The 18,590-nt window shown below is 36.3% G+C and overlaps 4 long non-coding RNA genes across 4 annotated transcripts in view; 2 read left to right on the forward strand and 2 right to left on the reverse strand.

The window, feature by feature from the left end:
* Positions 1-2,864, forward strand: part of LOC116172117 — a 143,726-nt gene extending 140,862 nt beyond the window's left edge. Inside the window, exon 4 of the long non-coding RNA XR_004145590.1 lies at positions 2,758-2,864. This is a non-coding gene — a long non-coding RNA (uncharacterized LOC116172117). The remainder of the gene's footprint in view (positions 1-2,757) is intronic.
* A 6,292-nt stretch (positions 2,865-9,156) lies between these two features.
* Positions 9,157-9,968, reverse strand: LOC116171729. The gene is made up of 3 exons (XR_004145507.1): positions 9,532-9,968; positions 9,414-9,461; positions 9,157-9,351 (listed from the first exon to the last, which is right to left on the reverse strand). It is a non-coding gene; the product is annotated as an uncharacterized LOC116171729 (long non-coding RNA).
* A 2,558-nt stretch (positions 9,969-12,526) lies between these two features.
* On the forward strand, positions 12,527-12,845 carry LOC116171795. The gene is made up of 3 exons (XR_004145523.1): positions 12,527-12,614; positions 12,663-12,748; positions 12,783-12,845. It is a non-coding gene; the product is annotated as an uncharacterized LOC116171795 (long non-coding RNA).
* Positions 12,641-13,348, reverse strand: LOC116171794. The gene is made up of 3 exons (XR_004145522.1): positions 13,118-13,348; positions 13,005-13,052; positions 12,641-12,942 (listed from the first exon to the last, which is right to left on the reverse strand). It is a non-coding gene; the product is annotated as an uncharacterized LOC116171794 (long non-coding RNA).
* Between the last annotated feature and the right edge of the window lie 5,242 nt (positions 13,349-18,590).

The raw sequence follows: 18,590 nt of genomic DNA on the forward strand, positions 1-18,590 counted from the left end.
GAAGTAAGGATAAAATTGCATAATTACAGGTACAGCTGAATAATCACAATCATACGTCCTTGAAGAGATGAACAATTAATGACCAACAAATAAGGATGTTTAAATTGTTACAAAGATTTTCGTTGAAATGTTCATTAAAGAGGAATTATCCCAAATAATTACTAATTATTTAATTTTAACATGCCCCATATGTCATAGTTCGTTATACGTTATTGCGGAGAGAAGTTGACTCTGCCGTTGTGCGCGCATTCCACAAGATCACAGCTACCTTACTGCTAAGTAGATTGATAAGGCACCGGTATCAATCTTGGTTTAAGCGTGGTTACATATCAACAAATCCGGGGAAAAATCGTGACGCTTCCGGAAAATTTCTTCAAGAAACGATCGACAAGTTCGAAGAGTGGACAAAAGCGACTGGATTTAAATTCTCCACCATGAAAACAAAAGCAATGCCATTTTTGACAAAAAAGAAAAATTTGCCTCCTCCTCCTCTGTACCTAAACTCTCTACCAATAAAATACTCCGAATGCTGTAAATATCTAGGAATAACATTTGATAAAAGATTGAAATGGACGAAAGACCTCAATAACTTAAAAAACGAATGCAAACAGAGACTTAACATCATGAAAGTTCTATCTAATCACAACTGGGGAGCAGACAGCTCGACTTTACCTTCTCTCTGCAAGTCTACGATCCTCTCCAAAATCGACTATGGTTGCATCGTGTATGGCGCGGCAAAAGCATATATGTATTATTAAAACCGATCGACGCCATCCAACATACAGCTTTACGAATCGCTAATGGTTTCTTTAGAACAAGCCCTAAGGAAAGTGTACTATGCGAATCATCGGAATTACCGCTACGTTTGAGAAGACAATAATTAACTTTAAACTACGCATATACAAGTATCTCAAATCCAAACAATCCCAACCACTGTCATTTCTCATCCAACATAACAAAAACTCAAATAAGTCATGTAATAACAACATAAATTTTAGATGCATCAAAATTTGGAAAAACTAAAGGAATAAATCAAGAAAACAAAATGTACCCAAAATACTTCAATAATCCCTCCTTGGGCAATGAGAATTCCAAACGTTAATTATGATATGCTTCCTTATCCTAAAACACGACTACAGCAATACCTTCCTACAAACACTTTCAAAGAACTAATATCAACAAAGTTCCGAAACTACCACATAATATACACGGACGGTTCGAAACTAGCGACGGCGTAGACTGCGCGTAATAGACAAATTCGAAAACTGCAATTTAAATTACCGCATATCATGTAGTGCATATAGTGGAGAATTTTAAGAAAAATGTAAGGTTTTGCTGGATTCCATCCCATGTAGGAATCAAAGGGAATGAAGAGGCAGATCGGGCAGCAATAACAGCATCCGCCTCTCCGGAAGCAGCGGAAATCAACGACACTACCGTTAGTGATTTAAAGAGCCACTACAAACAAGCCCTCCAAGCCGCTTGGCAAGAAGAATGGTCCGCAACTGCCAACAAACTAAAAGAAATTAAGCCAGAAGTCTCGCGGCAATCGAAGACAACCTACCTCCAAAACCGAAGAGAATCTGTAGTCTGGATCCGACTGCGAATAGGCCATACGCGATTAACTCATTTGCATCTTATCACTAAGGACGACCCTCCTTATTGCGAACTTTGTAAAAAAATTGTCACTGTCAAACATATAATATTAGAATGTACAGAATACACTAATCAAAGGAAATTGTATAGCATAAAAGATAACTTAAAGGACGCCCTTGGTGAGGGACGCTCAAATACAATGTCGTTCCTCAAAAACATATCTTTATTTGAAAAAATCTAACCGTACAAGAGCTAATGGCCTATTTTGCAGTCGAAGCTCTTTAATTATAAATAAAAAAAAATCCGATTTTATATCCTCCAAATTTAGAGAAGCGCGTTACTCGAATTCTTTGGTACTTTGAGAATACACGACAGAAACAATAACATTAAATAATTTGTGCAATTAAATCAACACGGATTATTAACACTTTGTACTGTAAAGTAAGTAGAATTGTTACCAATCTTACTCTTTAACAGCTTTTGAGAGGCATTTAAAGACATTCCCTCTTCTACAGACTAATCACATGTTTGATCCCCAATTGTTTTCAGCCGCCAGAGCATCGAGAATGCTCTATATGTGCCATATCGCACAGAAAAGATCTACGTCCACTTTTTTTAATGTCGCGTTTTGAACAGACAGACACCGTGCATCCTGACAGCACACGGCATGCTAAATTTCTTTTTCGCGAATTTCTCAATTTTTGTTGTTCCTATATCAACTATATATGCATATTTGGTGTTGTCGTACAGCAAATTGATTGCTCTTTTCAAATGTCTTACAAAACCATAGGCCTTGCATTTGAAAAACCAAAGTTGAATCGATTTCCGATTACATTGGAAATGATACCGGATGTTTCAATATGCGATCGGACATATGAAACTATATTTGACAAATTTCTCCCCAAATAAAAGAGATGTTGAGGTGGTTCTCTTATCTCCAACGCACTGTAGGTATATTATTTTGAGCAGTGTACATGCGAGAAGACGTGCAAGGCAACCGTCATATTTTTTAGCCAGTCAGCCCAAAAATACAACTTAATTTGACCGTACCGGCGAACAATATTTTGAATACAAATGATTGCAATAAGTAATTTTATTAATCTAATGCTAACGTTATAAATATGTTTTTGTTTATAAATTTATATCGTTTTATTGTTACAGGTACTGACCGTAAAGGGAATTTAATGGAATCGATGTGCCGGTAAGTGTTTCGTACTATTTATTACATGATGCGCTATGTCGTCTAACAATATTACTTCCTTTTAATTATTTACACTCGGTTTACCTTCGTCAGCTGTCAGAAAACAAATAAACTCCACTTTTTTCCAAGTAACTACAAGCTGTCACTTAATTTTACATATTTTGTTCAGGCAACCATTAGATATTTCCCTTGAGAAGACACGTTGACCATTGGAATTGAATTTCTCACGTCAACTTGACTTTTCCCGTTTCCAATTTTAGAAGTACGTTTCTATTATCCTTACCGTTTGTTGCGTTTATTTATGAATGACTGACAGTGCCATATTTTACCTGCGGCACAGAGGACCCCCATCACACTTGCAGCATTCCCTCTAGGATAATACGTTGTGTAAGGAATAGTTCTGGCCTTCTTGGTGAACAGCCCCTTTTATTCTCCAAATCAATTGTTGCAAGGGTCAACGTCTCAATAGCAAAAACATCATATCTTCAGATACTGCATCCGTAATTATTAATAATATTATACCTGTTGGTTTACTATACACGACATATCAGTCTTATAGGAGATTCCAGCAAACACAGTTATATAAATTCTATGTAAATGTTACATAACGCTGTTACTTTGGAGAGGTTGCTACAATATGCATAACTTGAGTATGTAACCTACATGCTGCAATAGATTTATTGTAATTAAATGGGTTGACCATCCTTTCGCTGAAGCAAAAATACCGAATTTATTAAATCTGAATCTGAGTTTTTAGCTTCCTAGTTTGAGCTAGGTCGCTATTGCCATCACCGTTTTTTGTATCTGTCAAAATTTCATCAAATGTCGACATTTTAGTTCATTTTAAGCAACTTTAAAAAATACGCTGACACGCTAAAACACTGTAACATCTATCAAGTGTGCGAAATCGATAAAAAAACTTGTCTGAAATTGAATCACAAAACAATGACTCAGGGCCACAGACTCCTGATTCCAATTATACGTACGTACGAGATTTTGTTAAAATGTAAATAAATTTTGGAGCTCCGCAACGTCATCGAACTTTTTTTTAAATAACTCAAAATGTGTATTAAATTATTCTAAAGACCGTATAACCTACAAAAATTGTACATAAAGGAGAGAATTCAAAAACCTTTTTTGATATCTGAGTTTTTAGCGCCTCCGTGACGTCTTACAACTTTTTTTTTAAATAGTAACCCAACATTTTTTATTAAGTTAATTGAAAGAGATTTTCTCTAGGATTCTCTATCCCATAAAAATTATTTTTATTATAAAAAACTTGAAAGAGCTTTAACCGATTCCGTTTAAACTTTGCACAGTTGGGCTGTATCCCACATTTAAACACATGTAACAATCCTATTGAAAATAGATTAAATACAATGACCCCTTAGCGTTACACCGCTGTCACTTTACATATAAATATAATTTACGACGGTTTTCTTAAAGATTCAGACTTTTTAGTTTATATAAATGGAAACACAGTACCTCATATAAGGTGGCTTTTTTTAGGTGACGGTGTTCATACCAAAATAAAGCTGGGGACAACCCTCCTGATATGGGAGATTAACTTACGCAAATTTATAATGGGAGTTTCCCGTCGGATAACTTTTTCTTGCATTAATAATTTTTTCGTATGGCTAATCATTGATTTTATCAAACTTGCACAAGTTGATTTATTTTCACAACTTTCTCACGACTTGCCTGGAACTTTTCCCGAATTAATTATCGTGATTGAGAACCATATGTCCCAAGAATTTTTTGTCTACTAACTCCTTTTCGAGGTTTCCGAAACCCATTAAGGGAACAATGCGCTACAGAAATCAAAAGACGAGCTTCATTTCCACCACAACGTATTTAATATTTAATAATGTGGTCTTCAGGTCAAAATTTGGAACTAGTGGCAAATATTTAATTAACATCTTAGATTACATTTGGTAGTTTTTACAATAAAATGTGGGAAAATGCTACAACACTACGTTATGATATTATTATATCTGCGATTTTCCAAATTGAGATCCACTCACCTTACCCTTTCCAAGAAATTAGTACATTCCTGTAGCCTGATTTAATAAAGTTTATTCCTTAGTATAGCTTGCTCAACTATTCCTGTAAGGGTGACACGTGGCCCCAATTTTTTTAATATTTCATATTTCTACATTCCTAGGGACATTTTACATCGAGAGTGAATGTTAGGAATAGTTATTCCGGATACGAATTTAAGAGACCGAACACCATGAATTCAATAAGTTACTTTGCAATTTCAATTTCTTTCTGTTTGTGAATACATTAAAAATTAATCATGCATGGTAAATTCACCCAGCTGTTTTCGCAGATTCGTCTTCGCAATATTAGCTCACAATAAACCCCGCCTCCAGTTAAATTTAAGGCTCGTCTTTTTCCCCTAAAAATCGTTCTCAAGGAAAATTTCTGCCAGACGGAAATTTCCAATGAGTACATTACAATCTATTCTAAGATTAAATATCAATTTTTTATAAATTTACTTGAGGCCGATCTTTGTTTAATGAAGTGTCCAAGAGTGTTTCTTATGTAAAGGTAGATTTTCACAAAATTGCGCCTTCAAGAAGAACGTAGAAAGCGAAATTCCCCTCCAGGAAAACACTTGCATATCCTATCCTGAATGTGTAAGGAATAGAAGATAACTATTAATTAAATATGTAGCAGTTATTCTAAGAGTAAGTCTCAATTTCCACTAATTTTTCCTTGGACACAAATATTTTAAAGCCTAATTTTTCGGTTCGAGATTTTTAAACGTAAATATTCCGGTGCTCATAGAGAAGGAATATCCTGAGACGATATTCTGTGGTAGAATATCTCGTTGTTTATTTGTACCAAAGTTGAAATTCCGGATTTTTTTTCATTCTTTCAAATCAAGCTGATTAACAGAATCCGTAACGCGCACCACAAAACCTTCTGAAGACACAAACTCCTTTTTGAATGATAAATCGAGCTTTAAAATTCACTTTGGGTAACTTATTTCATGTAGAGAAATTTCCATAAGCTGATAATATTTTTGTCACTTTGATGGAGGATCAAGTTAGCTTCTAAACTTTAATGGTCACATTTGCAAAACCAAGCACCAATTTAGGGATGGATGTACTACCGAGCACAACTTTATCCCGCAGCTTAAAATTAGGTATAAATTTTAATCACTTTTGCAAACCGTTTTTAAGCGATGAATAATTATAAACCTATAGAAACGCAATTTGGGCATTGTTCCAACTCGATCGTATTAAATAGCTTATAAAATGGAAGTTCGTATTATAACGAAATACAACAACGTCGGATTAGCGTCGGCTGTTTTAGCGAAAAGTGTAAGGAAAGTCAGGTACAACAAAAATAACGGAGCATTTATTTGCCCTACTTTTAATGGCGGTATTGATATTAGGGAGAAGCTTTTCTTTCATGTCAAAATTCTTTCTGCTAAATAAAACTTTTATTACAATTGGGGGATCAAAGAAATCACCGTGTACCTAACAAGTGTTTTCTGCCAAAACCCTTGAATATAAATTTCCATTCCAACGAAGCAAAAGGAATAAGTAACTTACTTTAGGGTAACGAGATTGTTGATTTGCATAAAAGATTGAATTTCCTATCTAATAATTTGCGTAGGGGCGCGTACAAGGCCCTATATGATACTATATTGGGATACCTTACATTGATTTATTAGTATCCAAATACGGATCAGACGTATGAAATCGTAAACCTACGCATAACATACACTACGGTTCTTCTCGTTTTATGCTTCCTGCTACTTTTTTCAGGAATTATTCATACTTTCTACTTTTTCTTGTCATGAATACCCCGTTGTCACTTTTTGATTTTTTGGCAATCTACTACACAGTTCTTGCTTTTCTTCTGAAAATTATTACATAATTTCCACCTCCTGTAAATCCTGCACATGAACTATGTCCAGTGGCTGAAAAAAGTTATTCTAGAGAAAATATATATAAGCCCCGAAAAAGTGATAATTATTCAATAGTCATCTATTTATTTATGATTGATTTTTAGCAAAAAGGTTTGTAGTAAAACATCATTGTTATACAGTGATATTCATGAAGACGTAGACATAGGCATTTGCGGGTATTATTTTTCCATATGTCTACTTTTAAATGACAAAATCACTTCTGAACGACGCCTGATTTTATGCAAGCAAGATAACTTGCTACAACAATGTTTTTTTGCCAATACATGTATTGAAAATCAGTTTATTTTTCTGTACTAATCCTAACTAGCAAAGTCTTTGCAGTTTTTGTAGCGTTCGTGTCGGACTAACTGAGCATTAACCGCAAGCCCCTTTGTAGCGAACAAATACGACAGGGCAAATTTAAGCGATTTGTCCTCAAGTAAATACAGTTGCAAATTTACGCGACAGAAAACCGCATACCCAACTGTTTAAATATTTTTATTGTCTTCCTTTTATATACTAATCTTTTTCTTGAGCGTAGTTAAAAATATCCGCAATCTCAAGTTATTCTATGATGTCGGAAAGATCACAACTTTCACCCCGAGAAAGCGCGAACAAACTTATTTTTTTGCTTGAATCGTTATGCAGAAACTACTAATCTGAACCACACCGTGGCTGCGCGGTCGTCACAAATTAAACGAATCTATCAGAAAAATCTGTCTTTCGGATTATAACTACTTCCTCTACTAATTGAGACCCGAACAAATCTTGTGATCAAACACAACTAATATTGTGGACCACGTACATAACGATCTCGTGGCCCAAAAATGAATGTCTGCAATTATCCCAGAATTACCCCTACCTATCACCTGACAATTTTTGGCATCTAAAAAAGAGGCCATGACACACGATTCCATTAAAGAAAATCTTTTCTAAAGTTTTTAAGTGACCATTTTTTATTCCTCGGTATGCATTATAATTATGTTTCGGACGGGAATAAAATCATTTCATGCGTAACACCACAGAATATAGAGGAGTACGTTTTTACGTTTAATCTCGGCAGCCGAAGGCAAGCTTGTCCTGGATCACAATTGTGTGTTCATAAGCGACACTTAATATTGAATTGGGACATTGCGTGGAGCAACTGCAAGGACTGCAACGCACTGAATACAAATACAATTTACCTTATTTATACGGCGTCTAAATCTACCCCTCTGAGCAGTTCAATGTTGGAGAATTCTAGGATTATGGAGGACTTAAATAGTTATTTCTTTATTATTTGCGACATTTTCAGCTGCATATGAAATTAGATGATTCACTAGTAGGCGTGGGACACTTCGTGACCCGAAGGACCAACCTTCAAACGACTATAACTTTTGTTTGAAAAGTTTTTTCCAAATTTGCTCGAAAAGGTGGTACTTGACTCATCAAGTATGTACGCAACAAATTTCGTGGAATTCTCTACATTTTCGTTGTCCTGGCAAGAATTGCAGTGGTAGGAATTTTGAAAATTGTTTGGTAAAATCGGAAAGGGCATACCTTAAAGCCCATTCAGAGCTTTGCGACCAGGTATTCTAACTCTTCCGGCTGCTGAGAGGACATGCAAATTTCACCACTTTTTTTAGGGTGGTTCCCGAATGAAACACACCCTCGGGTTATTTGGAAAAAGTGCTTGTTTTGATCCTCTCTACCACCCAATTCTAGTTTACATACTTATATGTAACACCCTGTATATCGCAATCCGAATCCCATTTACTAATGGGGTACGTAAGATCGAATTAATTGGAATTGGGTTGATTATCTGGAACTAATTTAATACATTGCATCTAAGACCGAAGTAATGCTGATTTACTTACTGTTTTATGCAATTAAAGATATTTTATATAGATGTAGATTCTTTGCCAAGAGAAAGGTGCTCGAGGATGTAGCAATTTGAAATAGTGTGTAGGGTAGGTAGTAGATAGTTAGGGTAGTTCAGGTTAGAGCTGTATGATATTTTGCATAGTTTTAGGCAAATTTAACACTAGATTTAACAATTTAGTTATCATAAGGTCATTTCCCACTTGGAAATTCTTGGGATATCAATTTTGGGAAAAACGGATATTTTTCGAGGTAGAGTAGATTGGGTTAGCTTTTCGTGCGGCTAGGAGATAGAGAATTATAATTATTGGAATTCACTGTTTATCAGGATTTATCTCCTAGCTCCTGTAGGTATCTGATACTGGTTGGCTGATCGAATTGATGGTATAGTTGGGAATCAGTATGAGTAGTTTGTTTTATCAGATTTGAAGCAGCCTGAAGGTAAATTTAATTACAACTTTTCTAAATTATTAAAGCTATCATTTACAGAGAATACCAATTGGGAATTTGATTAGTGTATATAGTTAGGAAACAACGTCGAATTAGAATATTAGGATGGTAGTCATAAGTTTGAGGTAAGATAAATAATTGATAGGTAGTAATTTGTAGTTTAGAACATTGCGGACGAGTTGCAAGCTATAACATCTAGGTAAGAATTAGGTATCTCTTAAGCTAGATATAGAGTATCTCATAACTTTCAGCTTTTTTTGTTCCGCTGCCTAAAATCTGGCACTTACTGGTACCTTACCTTGCTGCATCTGCGTTTGTTCTGAAATAAAGTGGGAGAATAAAAATTAATTAATCATAATTAACCTGTATTTGCATACTTACAATTTTTGTGGCTTTGAGTTGATGAACCCTCTTCAAGGGCTATGTAAACTGAAATCAAAAGAGGTAATTCTTACCATTTAATTACAAATAATTACATTCATGATAATATTATACTTACCTGTGAAGGAAAATTCGTTTTGTTCTCAGTTTGGGAGGTCTATTTGTACGAACCTCTATTTGGCCCAAATATAAACAGGGTGCGGGGCTAGCTAGCGAATCCAGAACCCGTATTAATTACCGTAGTAAGATATTGTTGACACTGTTGATTATTTGCGGTGTGGACGAATTAATCCTATTAGTTTTTTTCTTATTATTGTTACCGTGCTTCACACCACAATTATAATTTGTAGTTACACACTAATCATATTTAATTTTAAATCGAAATACAGACGTATTAAATTCCTCTCTGCCACAATACCTAGTTTTTTTCACCTTCATTATGCTATGCTTGGAAGAGCCTATCCTCCTTGATCAAGAGGATTTATTACCTCGCTAGATCTGGCGCCCTTAAGATTTGAGTTTTGTAGTAGCAAGTTTTCCTGGCAGAATACCGAACTTTACGTCCCTCACGTTGAATGTTAGCCGGCTACTGAGTATAAATCCAAGTTTAGTAGTGAATTTGTATTCTCCTAATCAGATAGTAATTTTATTTCGCAGCATGCTTTCAATGCTACCTAACCTCTAACCTAACCTAACCTAACCTCTAACCTAACCTCTAACCTAACCTCTAACCTAACCTCTAACCTAACCTCTAACCTAACCTCTAACCTAACCTCTAACCTATTATCACCCCCTATTACCCTTCCCTTTGGTCGTAAAGGGGTAAAAGTTGTACCGGAGACTTTCTAAGGTCCGTACAAACGTGTGTGCCAAATTTCGTCAATTTTTAATTTTTTTTGTCATCCCCTAAATCGCCCTCTAGCGCCCTCGTTTATATATGACCCCGAACGTTTTATGATTGGATTTTTGCTTTTTCGACGAGATCTATCCAACGCCGGTCGAATTTTGAAAATCGGACGGTAAATAAAAAAGTTTTTTTTTTTAAATAGGAAGGGGGGACCAAGGGATGATTATGAAAAAAATTTTTTGTCTGCGATTTGGACCGTAATTTTTTTGTGCGCTCTACTCGACCGGCGTTTAAGAAATAAGTAATCCGTTCCTCGATCGGCCTTTTGGTTTTTGAGAAAAAAATTTTTTAAAATTTTGACAAAATTTGGCAATCTTTGAGAGGCTGCCCCCTCGTTATTCGCGAGTCGATCTTAAAGTGTGAGGTATCGTTGGAAAGCCGCGTTCTTTGGCTTTCGAAATTGCCCCTCGACCCCGACATGTGACCTCGACTTTTCGGAGTTATTACCCCAAATGTCTCGAAAAACACTTACGGCCATAACTCCGACGTTTTTGAGAAACTTGAGTGCCCCTTTGGGTCTATCGACGCGTCTTTAAATGGCCTTTCCGACGATGTATAACTTTCGAAAATCAAACAACCCCCGAGTGTTAACCTAACCTAACCTAACCTAACCTAACCTAACCTAACCTAACCTAACCTAACCTAACCTAACCTAACCTAACCTAACCTAACCTAACCTAAACTAACCTAACCTAACCTAACCTAACCTAACCTAACCTAACCTAACCTAACCTAACCTAACCTAACCTAACCTAACCTAACCTAACCTAACCTACCTAACCTAACCTAACCTAACCTAACCTAACCTAACCTAACCTAACCTAACCTAACCTAACCTAACCTAACCTAACCTAACCTAACCTAACCTAACCTAATCTAACCTAACCTAACCTAACCTAACCTAACCTAACCTAACCTAACCTAACCTAACCTAACCTAACCTAACCTAACCTAACCTAACCTAACCTAACTTAACCTAACCTAACCTAACCTAACCTAACCTAACCTAACCTAACCTAACCTAACCTAACCTAACCTAACCTAACCTAACCTAACCTAACCAAACCTAACCTAACCTAACCTAACCTAACCTAACCTAACCTAACCTAACCTAACCTAACCTAACCTAACCTAACCTAACCTAACCTAACATAACCTAACCTAACCTAACCTAACCTAACCTAACCTAACCTAACCTAACCTAACCTAACCTAACCTAACCTAACCTAACCTAAAACCTAAAACCTAAACCTAAACCTAAACCTAACCTAACCTAACCTAACCTAACCTAACCTAACCTTAACCTAACCCAGACCTAACCCAAACCCAACACAAACCTTACCCAAACCTTACCTAACGTACCTACCTATTTAATAAATGTATAGGTAGATGAAAAAAGTTTCCCAAACTACTAAAAATTAGCAAAGTCCTTTCTACTTTTAAAATGGGCGAAATAGACTCAAATGATAATTACCGACCGATCTCACTATAGTTCCGTTAATTTCTAAAATATTTGAAATGTTATTGAAAGAAAGACTAGTAAAGTACATTAATAAACCTCTTATTCTTTCAGACTCCCATCAGTTTGGATTTAGAAACGAGCGCTCTACTATACAAGCTATTTATGCTGCCATATCAATCATAACAAATAGACTTGAAGTTCACGAAACAATAGGAATGACTTTACTTCATTTAAGTAAAGCATTTGATTGCGTTTCACACGAGCTATTATTAGAAAAATTGTATAGGTACAGAGTTAGGGGACAACCGCCGTACTACTAAAATCGTATTTAAGTGACAGAGAGCAATGTGTAGAATGTATAAGGGTAGCAAATCTAAAGTGCTTTCAATACTTTTCCAATACAGATGCTAACGTGTATCTCTGTTTTCCCTTGCGAGAAGGGGAAGGTATGCTTGTAGCAATTTGAAATAGTGTGTAGGGTAGGTAGTAGATAGTTAGGGTAGTTCAGGTTAGAGCTGTATGATATTTTGCATAGTTTTAGGCAAATTTAAAACTAGATTTAACAATTTAGTTATCATAAGGTCATTTCCCACTTGGAAATTCTTGGGATATCAATTTTGGGAAAAACGGATATTTTTCGAGGTAGAGAAGATTGGGTTAGCTTTTCGTGCGGCTAGGGAGATAGAGAATTATAATTATTGGAATTCACTGTTTATCAGGATTTATCTCCTAGCTCCTGTAGGTATCTGATACTGGTTGGCTGATCGAATTGATGGTATAGTTGGGAATCAGTATAAGTAGTTTGTTTTATCAGATTTGAAGCAGCCTGAAGGTAAATTTAATTACATCTTTTCTAAATTATTAAAGCTATCATTTACAGAGAATACCAATTGGGAATTTGATTAGTGTATATAGTTAGGAAACAACGTCGAATTAGAATATTAGGATGGTAGTCATAAGTTTGAGGTAAGATAAATAATTGATAGGTAGTAATTTGTAGTTTAGAACATTGCGGACGAGTTGCAAGCTATAACATCTAGGTAAGAATTAGGTATCTCTTAAGCTAGATATAGAGTATCTCATAACTTTCAGCTTTTTTTGTTCCGCTGCCTAAAATCTGGCACTTACTGGTACCTTACCTTGCTGCATCTGCGTTTGTTCTGAAATAAAGTGGGAGAATAAAAATTAATTAATCATAATTAACCTGTATTTGCATACTTACAATTTTTGTGGCTTTGAGTTGATGAACCCTCTTCAAGGGCTATGTAAACTGAAATCAAAAGAGGTAATTCTTACCATTTAATTACAAATAATTACATTCATGATAATACTTACCTGTGAAGGAAAATTCGTTTTGTTCTCAGTTTGGGAGGTCTATTTGTACGAACCTCTATTTGGCCCAAATATAAACAGGGTGCGGGGCTAGCTAGCGAATCCAGAACCCGTATTAATTACCGTAGTAAGATATTGTTGACACTGTTGATTATTTGCGGTGTGGACGAATTAATCCTATTAGTTTTTTTTCTTATTATTGTTACCGTGCTTCACACCACAATTATAATTTGTAGTTACATAACTAATCATATTTAATTTTAAATCGAAATACAGACGTATTAAATTCCTCTCTGCCACAATACCTAGTTTTTTTCACCTTCATTATGCTATGCTTGGAAGAGCCTATCCTCCTTGATCAAGAGGATTTATTACCTCGCTAGATCTGGCGCCCTTAAGATTTGAGTTTTGTAGTAGCAAGTTTTCCTGGCAGAATACCGAACTTTACGACCCTCACGTTGAATGTTAGCCGGCTACTGAGAATAAATCCAAGTTTAGTAGTGAATTTGTATTCTCCTAATCAGATAGTAATTTTATTTCGCAGCATGCTTTCAATGCTACCTAACCTCTAACCTAACCTAACCTAACCTCTAACCTAACCTCTAACCTAACCTCTAACCTAACCTCTAACCTAACCTCTAACCTAACCTCTAACCTAACCTCTAACCTAACCTCTAACCTAACCTCTAACCTAACCTCTAACCTAACCTCTAACCTAACCTCTAACCTATTATCACCCCCTATTACCCTTCCCTTTGGTCGTAAAGGGGTAAAAGTTGTACCGGAGACTTTCTAAGGTCCGTACAAACGTGTGTGCCAAATTTCGTCAATTTTTAATTTTTTTGTCATCCCCTAAATCGCCCTCTAGCGCCCTCGTTTATATATGACCCCGAACGTTTTATGATTGGATTTTTGCTTTTTCGACGAGATCTATCCAACGCCGGTCGAATTTTGAAAATCGGACGGTAAATAAAAAAGTTTTTTTTTTAAAATTGGAAGGGGGGACCAAGGGATGATTATGAAAAAAATTTTTTGTCTGCGATTTGGACCGTAATTTTTTTGTGCGCTCTACTCGACCGGCGTTTAAGAAATAAGTAATCCGTTCCTCGATCGGCCTTTTGGTTTTTGAGAAAAAAATTTTTGAAAATTTTGACAAAATTTGGCAATCTTTGAGAGGCTGCCCCCTCGTTATTCGCGAGTCGATCTTAAAGTGTGAGGTATCGTTGGAAAGCCGCGTTCTTTGGCTTTCGAAATTGCCCCTCGACCCCGACATGTGACCTCGACTTTTCGGAGTTATTACCCCAAATGTCTCGAAAAACACTTACGGCCATAACTCCGACGTTTTTGAGAAACTTGAGTGACCCTTTGGGTCTATCGACGCGTCTTTAAATGGCCTTTCCGACGATGTATAACTTTCGAAAATCAAACAACCCCCGAGTGTTAACCTAACCTAACCTAACCTAACCTAACCTAACCTAACCTAACCTAACCTAACCTAACCTAACCTAACCTAACCTAACCTAACCTAACCTAACCTAACCTAACCTAACCTAACCTAACCTAACCTAACCTAACCTAACCTAACCTAACCTAACCTAACCTAACCTAACCTAACCTAACCCTAACCTAACCTAACCTAACCTAACCTAACCTAACCTAACCTAACCTAACCTAACCTAACCTAACCTAACCTAACCTAACCTAACCTAACCTAACCTAACCTAACCTAACCTAACCTAACCTAACCTAACCTAACCTAACCTAACCTAACCTAACCTAACCTAACCTAACCTAACCTAACCTAACCTAACCTAACCTAACCTAACCTAACCTAACCTAACCTAACCTAACCTAACCTAACCTAACCTAACCTAACCTAACCTAACCTAACCTAACCTAACCTAACCTAACCTAACCTAACCTAACCTAACCTAACCTAACCTAACCTAAAACCTAACCTAACCTAACCTAACCTAACCTAACCTAACCTAAAACCTAACCTAACCTAACCTAACCTAACCTAACCTAACCTAACCTAACCTAGACCTAACCCAAACCCAACACAAACCTTACCCAAACCTTACCTAACGTACCTACCTATTTAATAAATGTATAGGTAGATGAAAAAAGTTTCCCAAACTACTAAAAATTAGCAAAGTCCTTTCTACTTTTAAAATGGGCGAAATAGACTCAAATGATAATTACCGACCGATCTCACTATAGTTCCGTTAATTTCTAAAATATTTGAAATGTTATTGAAAGAAAGACTAGTAAAGTACATTAATAAACCTCTTATTCTTTCAGACTCCCATCAGTTTGGATTTAGAAACGAGCGCTCTACTATACAAGCTATTTATGCTGCCATATCAATCATAACAAATAGACTTGAAGTTCACGAAACAATAGGAATGACTTTACTTCATTTAAGTAAAGCATTTGATTGCGTTTCACACGAGCTATTATTAGAAAAATTGTATAGGTACAGAGTTAGGGGACAACCGCCGTACTACTAAAATCGTATTTAAGTGACAGAGAGCAATGTGTAGAATGTATAAGGGTAGCAAATCTAAAGTGCTTTCAATACTTTTCCAATACAGATGCTAACGTGTATCTCTGTTTTCCCTTGCGAGAAGGGGAAGGTATGCTTGTAGCAATTTGAAATAGTGTGTAGGGTAGGTAGTAGATAGTTAGGGTAGTTCAGGTTAGAGCTGTATGATATTTTGCATAGTTTTAGGCAAATTTAACACTAGATTTAACAATTTAGTTATCATAAGGTCATTTCCCACTTGGAAATTCTTGGGATATCAATTTTGGGAAAAACGGATATTTTTCGAGGTAGAGTAGATTGGGTTAGCTTTTCGTGCGGCTAGGGAGATAGAGAATTATAATTATTGGAATTCACTGTTTATCAGGATTTATCTCCTAGCTCCTGTAGGTATCTGATACTGGTTGGCTGATCGAATTGATGGTATAGTTGGGAATCAGTATAAGTAGTTTGTTTTATCAGATTTGAAGCAGCCTGAAGGAAAATTTAATTACAACTTTTCTAAATTATTAAAGCTATCATTTACAGAGAATACCAATTGGGAATTTGATTAGTGTATATAGTTAGGAAACAACGTCGAATTAGAATATTAGGATGGTAGTCATAAGTTTGAGGTAAGATAAATAATTGATAGGTAGTAATTTGTAGTTTAGAACATTGCGGACGAGTTGCAAGCTATAACATCTAGGTAAGAATTAGGTATCTCTTAAGCTAGATATAGAGTATCTCATAACTTTCAGCTTTTTTTGTTCCGCTGCCTAAAATCTGGCACTTACTGGTACCTTACCTTGCTGCATCTGCGTTTGTTCTGAAATAAAGTGGGAGAATAAAAATTAATTAATCATAATTAACCTGTATTTGCATACTTACAATTTTTGTGGCTTTGAGTTGATGAACCCTCTTCAAGGGTTATGTAAACTGAAATCAAAAGAGTTAATTCTTACCATTTAATTACAAATAATTACATTCATGATAATACTTACCTGTGAAGGAAAATTCGTTTTGTTCTCAGTTTGGGAGGGCTATTTGTACGAACCTCTATTTGGCCCAAATATAAACAGGGTGCGGGGCTAGCTAGCGAATCCAGAACCCGTATTAATTACCGTAGTAAGATATTGTTGACACTGTTGATTATTTGCGGTGTGGACGAATTAATCCTATTAGTTTTTTTCTTATTATTGTTACCGTGCTTCACACCACAATTATAATTTGTAGTTACATACTAATCATATTTAATTTTAAATCGAAATACAGACGTATTAAATTCCTCTCTGCCACAATACCTAGTTTTTTTTCACCTTCATTATGCTATGCTTGGAAGAGCCTATCCTCCTTGATCAAGAGGATTTATTACCTCGCTAGATCTGGCGCCCTTAAGATTTGAGTTTTGTAGTAGCAAATACCGAACTTTACGACCCTCACGTTGAATGTTAGCCGGCTACTGAGTATAAATCCAAGTTTAGTAGTGAATTTGTATTCTCCTAATCAGATAGTAATTTTATTTCGCAGCATGCTTTCAATGCTACCTAACCTCTAACCTAACCTAACCTCTAACCTAACCTCTAACCTAACCTCTAACCTAACCTCTAACCTAACCTCTAACCTAACCTCTAACCTAACCTCTAACCTAACCTCTAACCTAACCTCTAACCTAACCTCTAACCTATTATCACCCCCTATTACCCTTCCCTTTGGTCGTAAAGGGGTAAAAGTTGTACCGGAGACTTTCTAAGGTCCGTACAAACGTGTGTGCCAAATTTCGTCAATTTTTAATTTTTTTGTCATCCCCTAAATCGCCCTCTAGCGCCCTCGTTTATATATGCCCCCGAACGTTTTATGATTGGATTTTTGCTTTTTCGACGAGATCTATCCAACGCCGGTCGAATTTTGAAAATCGGACGGTAAATAAGAAAGTTTTTTTTTTTAAATATGAAGGGGGGACCAAGGGATGATTATGAAAAAAATTTTTTGTCTGCGATTTGGACCGTAATTTTTTTGTGCGCTCTACTCGACCGGCGTTTAAGAAATAAGTAATCCGTTCCTCGATCGGCCTTTTGGTTTTTGAGAAAAAATTTTTTGAAAATTTTGACAAAATTTGGCAATCTTTGAGAGGCTGCCCCCTCGTTATTCGCGAGTCGATCTTAAAGTGTGAGGTATCGTTGGAAAGCCGCGTTCTTTGGCTTTCGAAATTGCCCCTCGACCCCGACATGTGACCTCGACTTTTCGGAGTTATTACCCCAAATGTCTCGAAAAACACTTACGGCCATAACTCCGACGTTTTTGAGAAACTTGAGTGCCCCTTTGGGTCTATCGACGCGTCTTTAAATGGCCTTTCCGACGATGTATAACTTTCGAAAATCAAACAACCCCCGAGTGTTAACCTAACCTAACCTAACCTAACCTAACCTAACCTAACCTAACCTAACCTAACCTAACCTAACCTAACCTAACCTAACCTAACCTAACGTAACCTAACCTAACCTAACCTAACCTAACCTAACCTAACCTAACCTAACCTAACCTAACCTAACCTAACCTAACCTAACCTAACCTTACCTAACCTAACCTAACCTAACCTAACCTAACCTAACCTAACCTAACCTAACCTAACCTAACCTAACCTAACCTAACCTAACCTACCCTACCCTAACCTAACCTAACCTAACCTAACCTAACCTAACCTAACCTAACCTAACCTAACCTAACCTAACCTAACCTAACCTAACCTAACCTAATCTAACCTAACCTAACCTAACCTAACCTAACCTAACCTAACCTAACCTAACCTAACCTAACCTAACCTAACCTAACCTAAACCTAAACCTAAACCTAAACCTAAACCTAAACCTAAACCTAACCTAACCTAACCTAACCTTAACCTAACCCAGACCTAACCCAAACCCAACACAAACCTTACCCAAACCTTACCTA

Source organism: Photinus pyralis, unplaced genomic scaffold, assembly GCF_008802855.1.
Source record: "Photinus pyralis isolate 1611_PpyrPB1 unplaced genomic scaffold, Ppyr1.3 Ppyr1.4_LG5, whole genome shotgun sequence".
Taxonomy (NCBI): domain Eukaryota; kingdom Metazoa; phylum Arthropoda; class Insecta; order Coleoptera; family Lampyridae; genus Photinus; species Photinus pyralis.